This window comes from Protopterus annectens, chromosome 2.part0 (assembly GCF_019279795.1).
Source record: "Protopterus annectens isolate FY-2018-M chromosome 2.part0, PAN1.0, whole genome shotgun sequence".
Classification (NCBI taxonomy): Eukaryota; Metazoa; Chordata; order Ceratodontiformes; family Protopteridae; genus Protopterus; species Protopterus annectens.
In genome coordinates, this window is record NC_056728.1 from 104208749 (window position 1) to 104230364 (window position 21616).

The window sequence follows — 21616 nt, forward strand, 5'->3', positions numbered from 1 at the left end:
ACTAGGGACGAGGGGAGTAAAGGAAAGAAACTGGGATCCATGTAGGGCAAGGGACAAAGATGCTGAAACAGTCTACTCTGACTCTATAAGGGCTGGGGGAGTACAGGAAACATACAGCACGCACACAAACACACACACACACACACACACACACACACACACACACACACACACACACACACACACACACACACACACACACACTAGTCAAAAAGTGAAACGTACCATCTTAAAACTCTTCCATTGATAATGCGAACTTTCAAGGTTTTCTTCAGCTGTTTCAGTAGCTGACTCTTCATCTTTATCAGTAAACCTCTCCTGGTGCTGGGCATGGACAACTTCAGATATGTTAGATATTGTACTGTCACATTGATCCAAAGGGTCAAACGTAGTCCTCACTGGACTGGAGCAACATGTTTCCTTTTTTTCATGTTTTGGAAAACTTCTCCAGGGTTTAGAAAAGGAAAGTGGATAACTGGTATTATTTATTAGGGAGTTCACCAGCTGTTTGTCACCATCATCCAAGTCTGTATTATTTTCACAATTAGTGGAGAGCTTGGTGTCATCACCATCAAAGTGTAAATCATCCTCTGAGTTAATGGACCTGTCATTGCCATGACTATCACTATCCTCAGACAAGCATTTTGGAACCGTGTGGTCACCTTCAACACCAGCTTCAGTGTCATGATAGTGTGTCTGCTCTTCATCAACAGAAACACTTCGGATGTCTGACCAAGTATCTAATGACACATCTGAGCTAACCATTTCCGTGGGACAATCAGATGTACTATCTGCATTCTCTTCTTTGTCCTCAACAGCACAGAGTGTGACAGTGATAAGGTTTAACCATGAAAAATCTGACATATGTAGTTCTGTGGGTTCTTCACCATGGCCATTAATAATTTCTGGCTCATCCTTTTCAGTCATGTTTTCTGCACTAATGTTGCTGACAGGGAAGTGGACCTGCAGAAAGAACATTTTTAATTATTAAAGTAAACTGCACTGCTTTAGATTTTACAACTCTGAAGCATTGCTTGGCACACCCTACCCTTTCTCCAGCTATGCAACTTCTTAGTTACTTTAGAGTGAAAGTTTCCCAGTCAAGGGCAGCAGCCAAGGTAGTTCATGATGTGTAGGCATGAGTTTTCCTTCGTCTCAGAATTCAATGTACAAAACTCTCCCCATCCCTTTTCCATTAAATAATCTATGCTCTTTCAGAGGCATGCATCTAACAAATATAACGTAGCCCTCTTTAAATAAATGCAGCTTAATTACTTTATACAACATATGCCTCCCCTCATAAATAGGACAATCTATAGGAATCGCCCTGTTTGAATTAGTAGATATTGTACTTAATGACAGCTGGCTGCTTTCACAGTAATGGTGACTACAACACTGCAAAATCTAACCAGCACAAAAGAATGCTGGCTTGTACAACTAACCTCATAATAAAGACTGCACAACACACAACTCCTGTTGCTCCTGTGCCTTTACACAATATTACAGCCACAGTTAGAAATCAGAGACTCATCTACCAGTCTGGGTGTCAGATGACTGCTGCAAAGAGAGGGCAATAACCTGGTTATTATCATTTTCCAGAACAGGAGAGATGGAGACTGTTCTACTCACTGCAGTGACTAACTTAACAACTTTGAACTAGCATATGGGAGTTTGTTGGCATATGTAGCTCAGAGAAAATATGGTTACCTATAATGCACACAGACACACACACACACACACACACACACACACACACACACACACACACACACACACACACACGCACACACGCACACATGCACACACACACACACACACACACACACACACACACACACACACACACACACACACACACACACACACACACACACACACACACACACACACACACACACACACACACACACACACACACACACACACACACACACACACACACACACACACACACACACACACACACACACACACACACACACACACACACACACACACACATGCTGTTTCAGAGGGCAGGAAAATTATATAAAGAATAAAAACTTGTACACAATTTGGTAAGTGGTTACCCTTCTCATCTATTCATCTCTCCCTTCTTAGCTCTGTAATATAATTACATATGTTTACAGATATGGGCCTTGCAAGCAACTGGCGCAAATATGTATTTAAAATCCTTGGAATAAACATGAAATTATTTTGTTAGCCACACTGCCTTTCACATACCTGAAGCAATTTCTCAGATAAGATGCTTTGTAACAGACTTTTCTTACATAAGTATCAGTCAGCCCCACATTTCTGAATGGCATACATCTCCATGTGTTTCTAGGATCTCTCTTGTAAAATAACTACTCAAAGCACACAGCAGTGTATAGGAACAGATCAGATTGCCACACTGCAGTTATTATCCACTTAGTTTTGCTAGAATGCAGCTTCTGTTCACATTGAGCCCTTTTAGCAGTAGGAATGCCACCTAACTTAAACTGTTTCTGAAAATGTGGTTGTGAATGTCAGTACAACCCATCTGTACTATTTACCCATGTTAAACATATTGGTGGACACAACATTGTTCTAATCTTTTCAAGGCATCTGCATGGGAAGATTTACAGCAATATAACATACAAAAATGAATTTAGAGGAGCATTGTGGTCTTTAATCTAATCCTGAAAAGTTGTTTTGTTTTAAAATAACTTAAAATCTTAAAACAGTAAGCCCAATGTACCTAAACAAAATAAAGCATTTCTACCCCCCTCTCTTTCCTTCCAATCTTTTGTTTTCTCAGCATATTCATAAACGTGTTGTATGTCCAAGCCAATGACATAGCGTAAAGAGTAATTCAGATGGTAATGTGCAGTGTACATGCCTGAACATAAGAAGCAGTGCTCAAATATTAACAGCAGTAGATTCTCATTTACAGGTAGGACTCATACATACATGTAAAAAGTATGTAATGTGCAGTGACTTCTTATTTACAGGCAAGGTACACATCTACGTCTAAGAAGCACTGCTCAGATGTAATCAGCAATGATTTCTTATTTAAACTGTTTGAGACCAGCCTTATGTACTGAAGTGTCTCTCAATGCAGGAGTTAAACTCACCTTAACCTTTCCACTGAGGCTGACAGTGTCTATAAAACACTTTCTGCCACACTTGTCATCAGTATGATCATAAATTTGAGGTAGTAAACAAGAAGTACAAAACAGAAGGATAAATGGGGAGCACAAAGAAGAAATGCTGCATTTTATCATGCTTATGTTTTATAGTCAAAACACAGCAAACATTTACACAAAACTTCAGCACTTCTGAAAGTATTACAGAGCACTAAAGCTGAAACTGCCATTGTCTTTGGAACTGTCATGATTAACGGGACAAAGCCCAGCAACCCTATTCCATTTTCTTTGGGGGAACACTGTAGCCACCCAGAACCATTACCTTCCCATGATAGTTCAGTGACTAGCTAGTGGCACTCATGCTCAGAGTAGACAAACCCATAGTACCTTCCTGTCGTGAGGCATTGTGACTAATTAAGGAACAGCTTGCTATAACATTATGCAGGGAAGGAATAGAGGAAATAACCCATGATCCATGAAGGGTAAGGCACAAAGATGTGGAAACAGCCTACTCTGACTCTATAAGGGCTGGGGAGTACAGGAAACATACAGCACGCACACAAACACACACTCACACACACACACACACACACACACACACACACACACACACACACACACACACACACACACTAGTCAAAAAGTGAAATGTACCATCTTAAAACTCTTCCATTGATACTGTAAACTTTCAAGGTTTTCTTCAGCTGTTTCAGTAGCCGACTCTTCATCTTTATCAGAAAGCCTCTTCTGGTGCTGGGCATGGACGACTTCAGATATGTTAGATATTGTACTATCACATTGATCCAAAGTGTCAAATGTAGTCCTCACTGGACTGAAGCAAAATGTTTCCTTTTCTTCATGTTTTGGAAAACTTCTCCAGGGTTTAGAAAAGGAAAGTGGATAACTGGTATTATTTATTAGGGAGTTCACCAGCTGTTTGTCACCATCATCCAAGTCTGTATTATTTTCACAATTAGTGGACAGCTCGGTGTCATCACCATCAAAGTGTACATCATCCTCTGAGTTAATGGACTTGTCACTGCCATGACTATCACTATCCTCAGACAAGCATTTTGGAACCGTGTGCTCATCTTCAACACCAGCTTCAGTGTCATGACAGTGAGTCTGCTCTTCATCAACAGAAACACTTTGGATGTCTGACCAAGTATCTAATGACAAATCTGAGCTAACCATTTCTGTGGGACAATCAGATGTACTATCTTCATTCTCTTCTTTGTCCTCAACAGCACAGAGTCTGACCTTGATAAGGTTTAACCATGAAAAATCTGACATATGTAGTTCTGTGGGTTCTTCACAGTGGCCATTATTAATTTCTGGCTCATCCTTTTCAGACATGTTTTCTGCACTAATGTTGCTGAGAGGGAAGTGGACCTGCAGAAAGAACATTTTAAATTATTAAAGGAAACTGCACTTCTTTAGATTTTACTACTCTGAAGCATTGCTTGGCACACCCTACCCTTTCTCCAGCTATGCAACTTCTTAGTTACTTTAGAGTGAAAGTTTCCCAGTCAAGGGCAGCAGCCAATATAGTTCATGATGTGTGGGCATCAGTTTTCCTTCGTCTCAGAATTTCAATGTACAAAACTCTTCCCAACCCTTTTCCATTAAATGAACTATGCTATTTCAGAGGCATGCATCTAACAACTATAACATAGCCCTCTTCAAATAAATGCAGCTTAATTAATTTATACAGCACATGCCTCCCCTCATAAATGGGACAATCTGTAGGAACTGCCCTGTTTGAATTAGTCACTATTAGATATTGTACTTAAACACAGCTGGCTGCTTTCACAGCAATGGTGACTACAACACTGCAAAATCTAACCAGCACAAAAGAATGCTGGCTTGCACAACTAATCTCATAATAATGCTTGCACAACACACACTCCTGTTACTCCTGTGCCTTTATCCAATATTACAGCCACAGTTAGAAATCAGAGACTCATCTACCAAACTGTCTCTAAGATGACTGTTGTAAAGAGAGGGAAATAGCCTGGTTATTATCATTTTCCAAAACAGGAGAGTTGGAGACTGTTCTACTTACTGCAGTGACTAACTTAACGACTTTGAACTAGCATATGTAGCTCAGAGAAAAAATGGTTACATATAAGACACACACACACACACACACACACACACACACACACACACACACACACACACACACACACACACACACACACACACACACACACACACACACACACACACACACACACACTAGTCAAAAAGTGAAACGTACCATCTTAAAACTCTTCCATTGATACTGTGAACTTTCAAGGTTTTCTTCAGCTGTTTCAGTAGCCAACTCTTCATCTTTATCAGTAAGCCTCTCCTGGTGCTGGGCATGGGCGACTTCAGATATGTTAGATATTGTACTCTCACATTGATCCAAAGGGTCAAATGTAGTCTTCAATGGACTGGAGCAAACCCTTTCTTTTTCCTTTTGCATTTCTAAATCCTCTTGTTTCTCCACATCAGTGGTCTCCCTCTGAAATTGGATAAAGACTTGTTCAGGTATAACAAATATTTTGCTGTCACAGTCATCAAAAGTATCAAATGGAGTCTTCAGTGGATTGGAACACGACTTTTCCTTTTCCTTATGTGTATCAAACTCTGACTCTTTTACTACTTCTGTGGGACTCCTCTGACAATGTACATGGTCTACTTCAGGTGTGTTAGATATTGTGCAGTCAGAATCATTCAAAGTGTCAAATGTATTCTTCACTGAACTGGAACAAAATGTTTCCTTTTCTTCATGTTTTGGAAAACTTCTCCAGAATTTAGGAAAGGAAAGTGGATAACTGGTATTATTTATTAGGGAGTTCACTAGCTGTTTGTCACCATCATCCAAGTCTGTATTATTTTCGCAATTAGTGGAGAGCTCGGTGTCATCATCATCAAAGTGTAAATCATCTTTTGAGTTAATGGACCTGTCACTGCCATGACTATCACTATCCTCAGACAAGCATTTTGGAACCATGTGCTCATCTTCAACACCAGCTTCAGTGTCATGACAGTGAGTCTGCTCTTCATCAACAGAAACACTTTGGCTGTCTAACCAAGTATCTAATGACAAATCTGAGCTAACCATTTCTGTGGGACAATCAAATGTACTATCTTCATTCTCTTCTTTGTCCTCAACAGCACAGAGTCTGACCGTGATAAGGTTTAACCATGAAAAATCTGACATATGTAGTTCTGTGGGTTCTTCACCGTGGCCATCATTAATTTCTGGCTCATCCTTTTCAGTCATGTTTTCTGCACTAATGTTGCTGAGAGGGAAGTGGACCTGCAGAAAAAACATTTTAAATTATTAAAGGAAACTGCACTTCTTTAGATTTTACTACCCTGAAGCATTGCTTGGCACACCCTACCCTTTCTCCAGCTATGCAACTTCTTAGTTACTAATTTATACAGCACATGCCTCCCCCCATAAATGGGACAATCTATAGGAACTGCCCTGTTTGAATTAGTCACTATTAGATGTTGTACTTAAACACAGCTGGCTGCTTTCACAGCAATGGTGACTACAACAATGCGAAATCTAACCAGCACAAAAGAATTCTGGCTTGTAGAACTAATCTCATAATAATGCTTGCACAACACACACTCCTGTCACTCCTGTGCCTTTATCCAATATTACAGCCACAGTTAGAAATCAGAGACTCATCTACCAAACTGTCTCTAAGATGACTGCTGTAAAGAGCGGAAATAGCCTGGTTATTATCATTTTCCAAAACAGGAGAGTTGGAGACTGTTCTACTTACTGCAGTGACTTAACTTAATGACTTTGAACTAGCATATGTAGCTCAGAGAAAAAATGGTTACATATAAGACACACACACACAGACACACACAAACATAGACACACACACACACGCACACACACACACACACACACACACACACACACACACACACACACACACACACACACACACACACACACACAAACATGCTGTTTCAGAGGGCAGGGAAATTATATAAAGAATAAAAACTTGTACACAATTTGGTAAGTGGTTACCCTTCTCATCTATTCATCTCTCCCTTCTTAGCTCTGTGATGTAATTACATATGTTTACAGATATGGGTCTTGCAAGCAACTGGTGTAAATATGTATTTAAAAGCCTTGGAATAAACATGAAATTATTTTGTTAGCCACACTACACTGCCTTTCACATACCTGAAGCCATTTCTCAGATAAGATGCTTTGTAACAGACTTTTTTTACATAAGTATCAGTCAGCCCCACATTTCTAAATGGCATACATCTCCATGTGTTTCTAGGATCTCTCTTGTAAAATATGTACTCAAAGCACACAGCAGTGTGTAGGAACAGATCAGATTGCCACACTGCAGTTATTATCCACTTAGTTTTGCTAAAATGCAGCTTCTGTTCACATTGAGCCCTTTTAGCAGTAGGAATGCCACCTAACTTAAACTGTTTCTGAAAATGTGGTTGTGAATGTCAGTACAACCCATCTGTACTATTTACCCATGTTAAACATATTGGTGGACACAACATTGTTCTAATCTTTTCAAGGCATCTGCATGGGAAGAGTTACAGCAATATAACATACAAAAATGAATTTAGAGGAGCATTGTGGTCTTTAATCTAATCCTGAAAAGTTGTTTTGTTTTAAAATAACTTAAAATCTTAAAACAGTAAGCCCAATGTACCTAAACAAAATAAAGCATTTCTACCCCCTCCCTTTCCTTCCAATCTATTGTTTTCTCAGCATATTCATAAACGTGTTGTATGTCCAAGCCAATGACATAGCATAAAGAGTACTTCAGATGGTAATGTGCAGTGTACATGCCTGAACATAAGAAGCAGTGCTCAAATATTAACAGCAGTAGATTCTCATTTACAGGTAGGACTCACACATACATGTAAAAACTATGTAATGTGCAGTGACTTCTTATTTACAGGCAAGGTACACATCTACGTCTAAGAAGCACTGCTCAGATGTAATCAGCAATGATTTCTTATTTAAACTGTTTGAGACCAGCCTTATGTACTCAAGTGTCTCTCAACGCAGGAGTTAAACTCACCTTAACCTTTCCACTGAGGCTGACAGTGTCTGTAAAACACTTTCTGCCACACTTGTTATCAGTATGATCATAAATTTGAGGTAGTAAACAAGAAGTACAAAACAGAAGGATAAATGGGGGAGCACAAAGAAGAAATGCTGCATTTTATCATGCTTATGTTTTATAGTCAAAACACAGCAAACATATTTACACAGAACTTCAGCACTTTTGAAAGTATTACAGGGCACTAAAGCTGAAACTGCCATTGTCTTTGGAACTGTCATGATTAACGGGACAAAGCCCAGCAACCCTATTCCATTTTCTTTGGGGGAACACTGTAGCCACCCAGAACCATTACCTTCCCATGATAGTTCAGTGACTAGCTAGTGGCACTCATGCTCAGAGTAGACAAACCCATAGTATCTTCCTGTCGTGAGGCAGTGTGACTAATTAAGAAACAGCTTGCTATAACATTATGCGAGGAAGGAATAGAGGAAATAACCCATGATCCATGAAGGGTAAGGCACAAAGATGTGGAAACAGCCTACTCTCACATTTACTAGGGACGGGGGGAGTAAAGGAAAGAAACTGGGATCCATGTAGGGCAAGGGAAAAAAAGATGCTGAAACAGTCTACTCTGACTCTATAAGGGCTGGGGGAGTACAGGAAACATACAGCACGCACACAAACACACATACACACACACACACCCACACACACACACACACACACACACACACACACACACACACACACACACACACACACACACACACACACACACACACACACACACACACACACACACACACACACACACACACACACACTAGTCAAAAAGTGAAACGTACCATCTTAAAACTCTTCCATTGATACTGTAAACTTTCAAGGTTTTCTTCAGCTGTTTCAGTAGCTGACTCTTCATCTTTATCAGTAAGCCTCTTCTGGTGCTGGGCATGGACGACTTCAGATATGTTAGATATTGTGCTATCACATTGATCCAAAGGGTCAAATGTAGTCCTCACTGGACTGGAGTAAAATGTTTCCTTTTCTTCATGTTTTGGAAAACTTCTCCAGGGTTTAGAAAAGGAAAGTGGATAACTGGTATTATTTATTAGGGAGTTCTCCAGCTGTTTGTCACCATCATCCAAGTCCGTATTATTTTCACAATTAGTGGAGAGCTTGGTGTCATCACCATCAAAGTGTAAATCATCCTCTGAGTTAATGGACCTGTCACTGCCATGACTGTCACTATCCTCAGACAAGCATTTTGGAACCGTGTGCTCATCTTCAACATCAGCTTCAGTGTCATGATAGTGTGTCTGCTCTTCATCAACAGAAACACTTCGGATATCTGACCAAGTATCTAATGACACATCTGAGCTAACCATTTCTGTGGGACAATCAGATGTACTATCTGCATTCTCTTCTTTGTCCTCAACAGCACAGAGTGTGACAGTGATAAGGTTTAACCATGAAAAATCTGACATATGTAGTTCTGTGGGTTCTTCACCGAGGCCATTAATAATTTCTGGCTCATCCTTTTCAGTCATGTTTTCTGCACTAATGTTGCTGACAGGGAAGTGGACCTGCAGAAAGAACATTTTAAATTATTAAAGGAAACTGCACTGCTTTAGATTTTACAACTCTGAAGCATTGCTTGGCACACCCTACCCTTTCTCCAGCTATGCAACTTCTTAGTTACTTTAGAGTGAAAGTTTCCCAGTCAAGGGCAGCAGGCAAGGTAGTTCATGATGTGTAGGCATGAGTTTTCCTTCGTCTCAGAATTCAATGTACAAAACTCTCCCCATCCCTTTTCCATTAAATTATCTATGCTCTTTCAGAGGCATGCATCTTACAAATATAACATAGCCCTCTTCAAATAAATGCAGCTTAATTACTTTATACTACATATGCCTCCCCTCATAAATAGGACAATCTATAGGAATCACCCTGTTTGAATTAGTAGATATTGTACTTAATGACAGCTGGCTGCTTTCACAGTAATGGTGACTACAACACTGCAAAATCTAACCAGCACAAAAGAATGCTGGCTTGTACAACTAACCTCACAATAAAGACTGCACAACACACAACTCCTGTTGCTCCTGTGCCTTTACGCAATTTTACAGCCACAGATAGAAATCAGAGACTCATCTACCAGTCTGGGTGTCAGATGACTGCTGCAAAGAGAGGGCAATAACCTGGTTATTATCATTTTCCAGAACAGGAGAGATGGAGACTGTTCTACTCACTGGAGTGACTAACTTAACAACTTTGAACAAGCAAATGGGAGTTTGTTGGCATATGTAGCTCAGAGAAAATATGGTTACCTATAATGCACACAGACACACACACACACACAGACACACACATGCACACATACACGCACACACACACACACACACACACACACACACACACACACACACACACACACACACACACACACACACACACACACACACACACACACACACACACACACACACACACACACACACACACACACACACACACACACACACATGCTGTTTCAGAGGGCAGGAAAATTATGTAAAGAATAAAAAATTGTACACAGTTTGGTAAGTGGTTACCCTTCTCATCTATTCATCTCTCCCTTCTTAGCTCTGTAATATAATTACATATGTTTACAGATATGGGCCTTGCAAGCAACTGGCGCAAATATGTATTTAAAATCGTTGGAATAAACATGAAATTATTTTGTTAGCCACACTACACTGCCTTTCACATACCTGAAGCCATTTCTCAGATAAGATGCTTTGTAACAGACTTTTCTTACATAAGTATCAGTCAGCCCCACATTTCTAAATGGCATACATCTCCATGTGTTTCTAGGATCTCTCTTGTAAAATATGTACTCAAAGCACACAGCAGTGTGTAGGAACAGATCAGATTGCCACACTGCAGTTATTATCCACTTAGTTTTGCTAAAATGCAGCTTCTGTTCACATTGAGCCCTTTTAGCAGTAGGAATGCCACCTAACATAAACTGTTTCTGAAAATGTGGTTGTGAATGTCAGTACAACCCATCTGTACTATTTACCCATGTTAAACATATTGGTGGACACAACATTGTTCTAATCTTTTCAAGGCATCTGCATGGGAAGAGTTACAGCAATATAACATACAAAAATGAATTTAGTGGAGCATTGTGGTCTTTAATCTAATCCTGAAAAGTTGTTCTGTTTTAAAATAACTTAAAATCTTAAAACAGTAAGCCCAATGTACCTAAACAAAATAAAGCATTTCTACCCCCCCTCTCTTTCCTTCCAATCTTTTGTTTTCTCAGCATATTCATAAACGTGTTGTATGTCCAAGCCAATGACATAGCGTAAAGAGTAATTCAGATGGTAATGTGCAGTGTACATGCCTGAACATAAGAAGCAGTGCTCAAATATTAACAGCAGTAGATTCTCATTTACAGGTAGGACTCATACATACATGTAAAAAGTATGTAATGTGCAGTGACTTCTTATTTACAGGCAAGGTACACATCTACGTCTAAGAAGCACTGCTCAGATGTAATCAGCAATGATTTCTTATTTAAACTGTTTGAGACCAGCCTTATGTACTGAAGTGTCTCTCAATGCAGGAGTTAAACTCACCTTAACCTTTCCACTGAGGCTGACAGTGTCTATAAAACACTTTCTGCCACACTTGTCATCAGTATGATCATAAATTTGAGGTAGTAAACAAGAAGTACAAAACAGAAGGATAAATGGGGGAGCACAAAGAAGAAATGCTGCATTTTATCATGCTTATGATTTATAGTCAAAACACAGCAAACATTTACACAAAACTTCAGCACTTCTGAAAGTATTACAGAGCACTAAAGCTGAAACTGCCATTGTCTTTGGAACTGTCATGATTAACGGGACAAAGCCCAGCAACCCTATTCCATTTTCTTTGGGGGAACACTGTAGCCACCCAGAACCATTACCTTCCCATGATAGTTCAGTGACTAGCTAGTGGCACTCGTGCTCAGAGTAGACAAACCCATAGTATCTTCCTGTCGTGAGGCAGTGTGACTAATTAAGAAACAGCTTGCTATAACATTATGCAGGGAAGGAATAGAGGAAATGACCCATGATCCATGAAGGGTAAGGCACAAAGATGTGGAAACAGCCTACTCTGACTCTATAAGGGCTGGGCGAGTACAGGAAACATACAGCATGCACACAAACACACATACCCACACACACACACACACACACACACACACACACACACACACACACACACACACACACACACACACACACACACACACACACACACACACACAAACTAGTCAAAAAGTGAAACGTACTATCTTAAAACTCTTCCATTGATACTGTAAACTTTCAAGGTTTTCTTCAGCTGTTTCAGTAGTCGACTCTTCATCTTTATCAGAAAGCCTCTGCTGGTGCTGGGCATGGACGACTTCAGATATGTTAGATATTGTACTATCACATTGATCCAAAGGGTCAAACGTAGTCCTCACTGGACTGGAGCAAAATGTTTCCTTTTCTTCATGTTTTGGAAAACTTCTCCAGGGTTTAGAAAAGGAAAGTGGATAACTGGTATTATTTATAAAGGAGTTCACCAGCTGTTTGTCACCATCATCCAAGTCTGTATTATTTTCACAATTAGTGGACAGCTCGGTGTCATCACCATCAAAGTGTACATCATCCTCTGAGTTAATGGACTTGTCACTGCCATGACTATCACTATCCTCAGACAAGCATTTTGGAACCGTGTGCTCATCTTCAACACCAGCTTCAGTGTCATGACAGTGAGTCTGCTCTTCATCAACAGAAACACTTTGGATGTCTGACCAAGTATCTAATGACAAATCTGAGCTAACCATTTCTGTGGGACAATCAGATGTACTATCTTCATTCTCTTCTTTGTCCTCAACAGCACAGAGTCTGACCTTGATAAGGTTTAACCATGAAAAATCTGACATATGTAGTTCTGTGGGTTCTTCACAGTGGCCATTATTAATTTCTGGCTCATCCTTTTCAGACATGTTTTCTGCACTAATGTTGCTGGGAGGGAAGTGGACCTGCAGAAAGAACATTTTAAATTATTAAAGGAAACTGCACTTCTTTAGATTTTACTACTCTGAAGCATTGCTTGGCACACCCTACCCTTTCTCCAGCTATGCAACTTCTTAGTTACTTTAGAGTGAAAGTTTCCCAGTCAAGGGCAGCAGCCAATATAGTTCATGATGTGTGGGCATCAGTTTTCCTTCGTCTCAGAATTTCAATGTACAAAACTCTTCCCAACCCTTTTCCATTAAATGAACTATGCTATTTCAGAGGCATGCATCTAACAACTATAACATAGCCCTCTTCAAATAAATGCAGCTTAATTAATTTATACAGCACATGCCTCCCCTCATAAATGGGACAATCTGTAGGAACTGCCCTGTTTGAATTAGTCACTATTAGATATTGTACTTAAACACAGCTGGCTGCTTTCACAGCAATGGTGACTACAACACTGCAAAATCTAACCAGCACAAAAGAATGCTGGCTTGCACAACTAATCTCATAATAATGCTTGCACAACACACACTCCTGTTACTCCTGTGCCTTTATCCAATATTACAGCCACAGTTAGAAATCAGGGACTCATCTACCAAACTGTCTCTAAGATGACTGTTGTAAAGAGAGGGAAATAGCCTGGTTATTATCATTTTCCAAAACAGGAGAGTTGGAGACTGTTCTACTTACTGCAGTGACTAACTTAACGACTTTGAACTAGCATATGTAGCTCAGAGAAAAAATGGTTACATATAAGACACGCACACACACACACACACACACACACACACACACACACACACACACACACACACACACACACACACACACACACACACACACTAGTCAAAAAGTGAAACGTACCATCTTAAAACTCTTCCATTGATACTGTGAACTTTCAAGGTTTTCTTCAGCTGTTTCAGTAGCCAACTCTTCATCTTTATCAGTAAGCCTCTCATGGTGCTGGGCATGGGCGACTTCAGATATGTTAGATATTGTACTCTCACATTGATCCAAAGGGTCAAATGTAGTCTTCAATGGACTGGAGCAAACCCTTTCTTTTTCCTTTTGCATTTCTAAATCCTCTTGTTTCTCCACATCAGTGGTCCCCCTCTGAAATTGGATAAAGACTTGTTCAGGTATAACAAATATTTTGCTGTCACAGTCATCAAAAGTATCAAATGGAGTCTTCAGTGGATTGGAACACGACTTTTCCTTTTCCTTATGTGTATCAAACTCTGACTCTTTTACTACTTCTGTGGGACTCCTCTGACAATGTACATGGTCTACTTCAGGTGTGTTAGATATTGTGCAGTCAGAATCATTCAAAGTGTCAAATGTATTCTTCACTGAACTGGAACAAAATGTTTCCTTTTCTTCATGTTTTGGAAAACTTCTCCAGAATTTAGGAAAGGAAAGTGGATAACTGGTATTATTTATTAGGGAGTTCACTAGCTGTTTGTCACCATCATCCAAGTCTGTATTATTTTCGCAATTAGTGGAGAGCTCGGTGTCATCATCATCAAAGTGTAAATCATCTTTTGAGTTAATGGACCTGTCACTGCCATGACTATCACTATCCTCAGACAAGCATTTTGGAACCATGTGCTCATCTTCAACACCAGCTTCAGTGTCATGACAGTGAGTCTGCTCTTCATCAACAGAAACACTTTGGATGTCTAACCAAGTATCTAATGACAAATCTGAGCTAACCATTTCTGTGGGACAATCAAATGTACTATCTTCATTCTCTTCTTTGTCCTCAACAGCACAGAGTCTGACCGTGATAAGGTTTAACCATGAAAAATCTGACATATGTAGTTCTGTGGGTTCTTCACCGTGGCCATCATTAATTTCTGGCTCATCCTTTTCAGTCATGTTTTCTGCACTAATGTTGCTGAGAGGGAAGTGGACCTGCAGAAAGAACATTTTAAATTATTAAAGGAAACTGCACTTCTTTAGATTTTACTACCCTGAAGCATTGCTTGGCACACCCTACCCTTTCTCCAGCTATGCAACTTCTTAGTTACTAATTTATACAGCACATGCCTCCCCCCATAAATGGGACAATCTATAGGAACTGCCCTGTTTGAATTAGTCACTATTAGATGTTGTACTTAAACACAGCTGGCTGCTTTCACAGCAATGGTGACTACAACACTGCGAAATCTAACCAGCACAAAAGAATTCTGGCTTGTAGAACTAATCTCATAATAATGCTTGCACAACACACACTCCTGTCACTCCTGTGCCTTTATCCAATATTACAGCCACAGTTAGAAATCAGAGACTCATCTACCAAACTGTCTCTAAGATGACTGCTGTAAAGAGCGGGAAATAGCCTGGTTATTATCATTTTCCAAAACAGGAGAGTTGGAGACTGTTCTACTTACTGCAGTGACTTAACTTAATGACTTTGAACTAACATATGTAGCTCAGAGAAAAAATGGTTACATATAAGACACACACACACAGACACACACAAACATAGACACACACACACACGCACACACACACACACACACACACACACACACACACACACACACACACACACACACACACACACACACAAACATGCTGTTTCAGAGGGCAGGAAAATTATGTAAAGAATAAAAAATTGTACACAATTTGGTAAGTGGTTACCCTTCTCATCTATTCATCTCTCCCTTCTTAGCTCTGTGATGTAATTACATATGTTTACAGATATGGGTCTTGCAAGCAACTGGTGTAAATATGTATTTAAAAGCCTTGGAATAAACATGAAATTATTTTGTTAGCCACACTACACTGCCTTTCACATACCTGAAGCCATTTCTCAGATAAGATGCTTTGTAACAGACTTTTCTTACATAAGTATCAGTCAGCCCCACATTTCTAAATGGCATACATCTCCATGTGTTTCTAGGATCTCTCTTGTAAAATATGTACTCAAAGCACACAGCAGTGTGTAGGAACAGATCAGATTGCCACACTGCAGTTATTATCCACTTAGTTTTGCTAAAATGCAGCTTCTGTTCACATTGAGCCCTTTTAGCAGTAGGAATGCCACCTAACTTAAACTGTTTCTGAAAATGTGGTTGTGAATGTCAGTACAACCCATCTGTACTATTTACCCATGTTAAACATATCGGTGGACACAACATTGTTCTAATCTTTTCAAGGCATCTGCATGGGAAGAGTTACAGCAATATAACATACAAAAATGAATTTAGAGGAGCATTGTGGTCTTTAATCTAATCCTGAAAAGTTGTTTTGTTTTAAAATAACTTAAAATCTTAAAACAGTAAGCCCAATGTACCTAAACAAAATAAAGCATTTCTACCCCCTCTCTTTCCTTCCAATCTATTGTTTTCTCAGCATATGCATAAACGTGTTGTATGTCCAAGCCAATGACATAGCGTAAAGAGTAATTCAGATGGTAATGTGCAGTGTACATGCCTGAACATAAGAAGCAGTGCTCAAATATTAACAGCAGTAGATTCTCATTTACAGGTAGGACTCACACATACATGTAAAAACTATGTAATGTGCAGTGATTTCTTATTTACAGGCAAGGTACACATCTACGTCTAAGAAGCACTGCTCAGATGTAATCAGCAATGATTTCTTATTTAAACTGTTTGAGACCAGGAGAGTTGGAGACTGTTCTACTTACTGCAGTGACTAACTTAACGACTTTGAACTAGCATATGTAGCTCAGAGAAAAAATGGTTACATATAAGACACACACACACAGACACACACAAACATAGACACACACACACACGCACACACACACACACACACACACACACACACACACACACACACACACACACACACACACACACACACACTAGTCAAAATGTGAAATGTACCTTCTTAAAACTCTGCCATTGATACTGTGAACTTTCAAGGTTTTCTTCAGCTGTTTCAGTAGCCGACTCTTCATCTTTATCAGTAAGCCTCTCCTGGTGCTGGGCATGGACGACTTCAGATATGTTTGATATTGTACTCTCACATTGATCCAAAGGGTCAAATGTAGTCTTCAATGGACTGGAGCAAACCCTTTCTTTTTCCTTTTGCATTTCTAAATCCTCTTGTTTCTCCACATCAGTGGTCCCCCTCTGAAATTGGATAAAGACTTGTTCAGGTATAACAGATATTTTGCTGTCACAGTCAACAAAAGTATTAAATGGAGTCTTCAGTGGATTGGAACATGACTTTTCCTTTTCCTTATGTGTATCAAACTCTGATTCTTTTATTACTTCTGTGGGACTCCTCTGACACTGTACATGGACTACTTCAGGTGTGTTAGATATTGTGCAGTCAGAATCATTCAAAGTGTCAAATGTATTCTTCACTGGACTGGAACAAAATGTTTCCTTTTCTTCATGTTTTCGAAAACTTCTCCAGAGTTTAGGAAAGGAAAGTGAATAACAGGTATTATTTATTAAAGAGTTCACTAGCTGTTTGTCACCATCATCCAAGTATGTATTATTTTCGCAATTAGTGGAGAGCTCGGTGTCATCATCATCAAAGTGTAAATCATCTTCTGAGTTAATGGACCTGTCACTGCCATGACTATCACTATCCTCAGACAAGCATTTTGGAACCGTGTGCTCATCTTCAACACCAGCTACAGTGTCATGATAGTTGGTCTGCTCATCATGAACAGAAACACTTTGGATGTCTGACCAAGTATCTAATGACACATCTGAGCTAACCATTTCTGTGGGACAATCAGATGTACTATCTTCATTCTCTTCTTTGTCCTCAACAGCACAGAGTGAGACAGTGATAAGGTTTAACCATGAAAACTCTGACATATCTAGTTCTGCCAGTTCTTCACCATAGCCATTAATAATTTCTGGCTCATCCTTTTCAGTCATGTTTTCTGCACTAATGTTGCTGAATGGCAGGGGCATTGAACTAGACTTGATGTCACAGCTTATTGATGTGGCCTTGTCACCTGCTGTTGCAGCTGTATGGATGTCTGTATTTGAGTTCTTTATTGATTTAGAGTGGGTGTTGTTTACCACACACTCAGAAATTATATTTGGACTTCTGACCAGAGAATTCAACCAGCACTTCACTCTTGCTTGACCAAGAGACACAAGATGTAGAACTCTCCTTGAACAGTTTCTGATGTCACCAACGGCTCTGTCCAACATGAGAGCAAACTTCTTCAGATTAATGCAGGGTTTATGCATGCTTTTAAATTTTCTTAAACACATGGCTATTTTTCTGCTCTCTCTTCCTGTAGACACAATAAAACTATTTAGAATACTGTACATTTCCAAAATAAATCAATGTATGATACATGAGTAAAGGTTAATTAATAAACACCAGTTAACAGATAATAAAAATAAGTAGAATAAAATCAAACATAAAATAAATATTAGAAAATAAGCAAGGAAGACTACCTAATTGCATTACTGATGACTTTTAAAAAATGTGCTCCAGGCACTGGGAAAAATAAATCCCTTCCAAATAATGATTGCTTTACAAATAAATTATTCAGCATATTAAGAACAGTTTCTCCATCACAAATGTGGCTTCAACCTTTAGAATGGCAGGAGGCTTCTCTGTCACTTTGTTACTTATCTTAGAATCTGCCAATATGCAGTGTGTCTGGCCTATATTACCATAACAGGAATTGCCATATTGATCTGCCAAATACCGGCATGGAATTGTGTCTACAGTGTACTGAGTACACCTCAGGATGTATATGGACATGCAGGGCAACTCAGCACATAAACCACCACAAAAAGAAAAGTCTGTCCATGTAGACTTAAGCAGCAGCTAGAGCAAATTGCTACGGATCCTCCTTTCTAATCATCCACCTGTGCCCTGCCTGTTAAAAGTGCATCAGTGGATGCACTCCTTATACCTTCTAATGCTACACTCCGGTGCACTAACATAGTCTCGCAGAAGAAACAGCTAATTGACAGGAGGGCTTTGTTACAGATGTTTTGCATTTGTCTATGTATGTATGTACGGGTGTGCATGTGTGCGTATACATAAGAGTAGATGTATGCTTCTATGTATAAAATTATTTTACTTTCATTTAAGCTTTCTGTTGTGCTTTTTCTTGCTGTGATTATTTTGTATTACAGTATGGCATTTCCTTATTCATGCAATTATGTCATAGCTGAAAAAAGTAGGAAGTTGGTCCATCCCACTTACTTGCTTATTAAAAATAATTAGATCTTGGGAATCTTGCTGCTCCTACTCATATCTACCCTTTTCTTACCAGAGTATGAACTGTTTCTGCAGGAGATGATACCCAGCACAGGCTGAGACTGCCTCATATTGACCAGAAAGGGCAGGCCTGTTAAATGTGTCAATAGTCTAACAGCAACTGGCCTTCCAGTTTTTCTTCTTATATTTTCTATCTGGGTACAGTGAGCATTACTTGTAACATTCAAGCCATGTTTGCACATTACATAAACATCAAACTGTAAAAGCTTTGCCATTCATATAAGAATCCTACACTGTAATCATTTCAGTTACACATACACTCAGAAATTGACTTTAAAGGCAGGTGTCCATATTAGATTCCCATCAGGACTAAGTTGCATTTTGTTTGAGGAATGAATATCTTTAAATTAAGGCACAACCTGTAGAAATTATCATTGTAAACTATTACTCCAGCCCATCCTCGAAAATCCCAAATCAATAAACTGGGTACTTACCTAAAAAGGCTTAAGTAATCACTTACAGTTTTAGTTGCTTCTTAACTTGTGAAATACCACAATAGAAATGACTAGCAAACAAGTGTGAAAGCAAAAAGTCCTAGAATTTTATTTTGTGACCTCATAATGCAGAGTGAGATGACACTGATGGTTGTTCTGTTGCTTTGGTAACTGCATTGTCTCTGCTTACATATACGTTTGATGTACCAGGTTCTTTAATTATGTTGCTTTGGTAAGAGCAGGTGTGCTGGCCACAAGTTTCATTTTTAAAACAGAGCTCACAAATTAGTCAAAAAGCAAGCATATTGGATGTTAGGGTGGGCATTATAGGGAAATAATAGACCATAAAGGGATGATGGCAGATGTCCTCATCACTCCTGGAAGGTCCATTATTTCCCTGTAGGGTGAACCCTGGGGAGGATTATTGTGGTTAAATAATGGGCTACTTGTTAAATTGTTTGTATTTGTTTTTATTAATATATATATTTTTTGTATTTTTCTTTGTGCCAAAGTTCCTGTAGCATATGGAATTGTTGCTGGGTGAAATATTTTATATGCAAAATATAAGTTATGTAAATGTTGCATACACACACACACACACACACACACACACACACACACACACACACACACACACACACACACACACACACACACACACACACACACACACACACACACACACACACACACACAGACACACAGACACACACACCCCGTATTTACATCAACTTTCTTGACTGAGTATATCTCAGAAGTCAAGTCTCAATGTGATAAAATACATGAACATTTTCATATAATGAAAAACATTGCCTTATGCCTTTTGAGGTATGAAACTTTCCCTGACTGTTGCATAGCACTCTTGATTTTTGCCTCATATTTTTGGTATGTCCTTTGAAAATGCCTGAAGTTCTAGTAAATATGTAAGGATTACAGTCATTCAGTAAAAGAGACATTATAGTTTCATACTTCTGACTGTTCAGAAGCTGATTGCTGATTGAAAATCTTTTGATATATTTAGTTTTAAGGGAATTAGGATTATATTTTAAACTTTTTTCTGGGTTTGGATCTCTTCTCCTGTTATTGGCTTTGAATGGAATTCTTGTGAAAAGAAATTGAGAGCTGTACAATCTCACTCTCTCTCTCACTCTGTCTCGTACACAGACACACAGACAAACACAAACAAACTGAAAATGTGCATACTTGCATACACACACACACACACACACACACACACACACACACACACACACACACACATGCAGTAATATGCATGCTTTCAAGTGCTCACAAGCAATTTTTTCCATACTCACTAAATGAGGCTTTTTAAGCTGCACTTAATGAGGTGAAAGTAAAAGAGCAAGTATTTGTAGCTGCTGCTACTGCAGCTAGTTTTGCTACTTGAATATTTAATTTTACTTTTTTCTTTTTATTTACTTTTTATTTTATGATAGCTAAACAGCATAATTGCATTTAGTGTGCTTAAAGAAGATAATCCCCCGGGTTCTCTATACCTTGCACAGCATGCAAGATTGGTGCAGGAGTTCTAGCAGGCAATATATCTGCCGTGTGATCCAGGAACAGCCTGAAGGGGTGTGCACGAGCGCTCCTGCACTCGTCCTGCATGGACTAAGCCCCTGTATACAAATCACTCCATTTGCAGGAGAAATTCATGCAAATGAGGTGATTTTGCGATCCAAGAAGCTTGCAACTGGCTG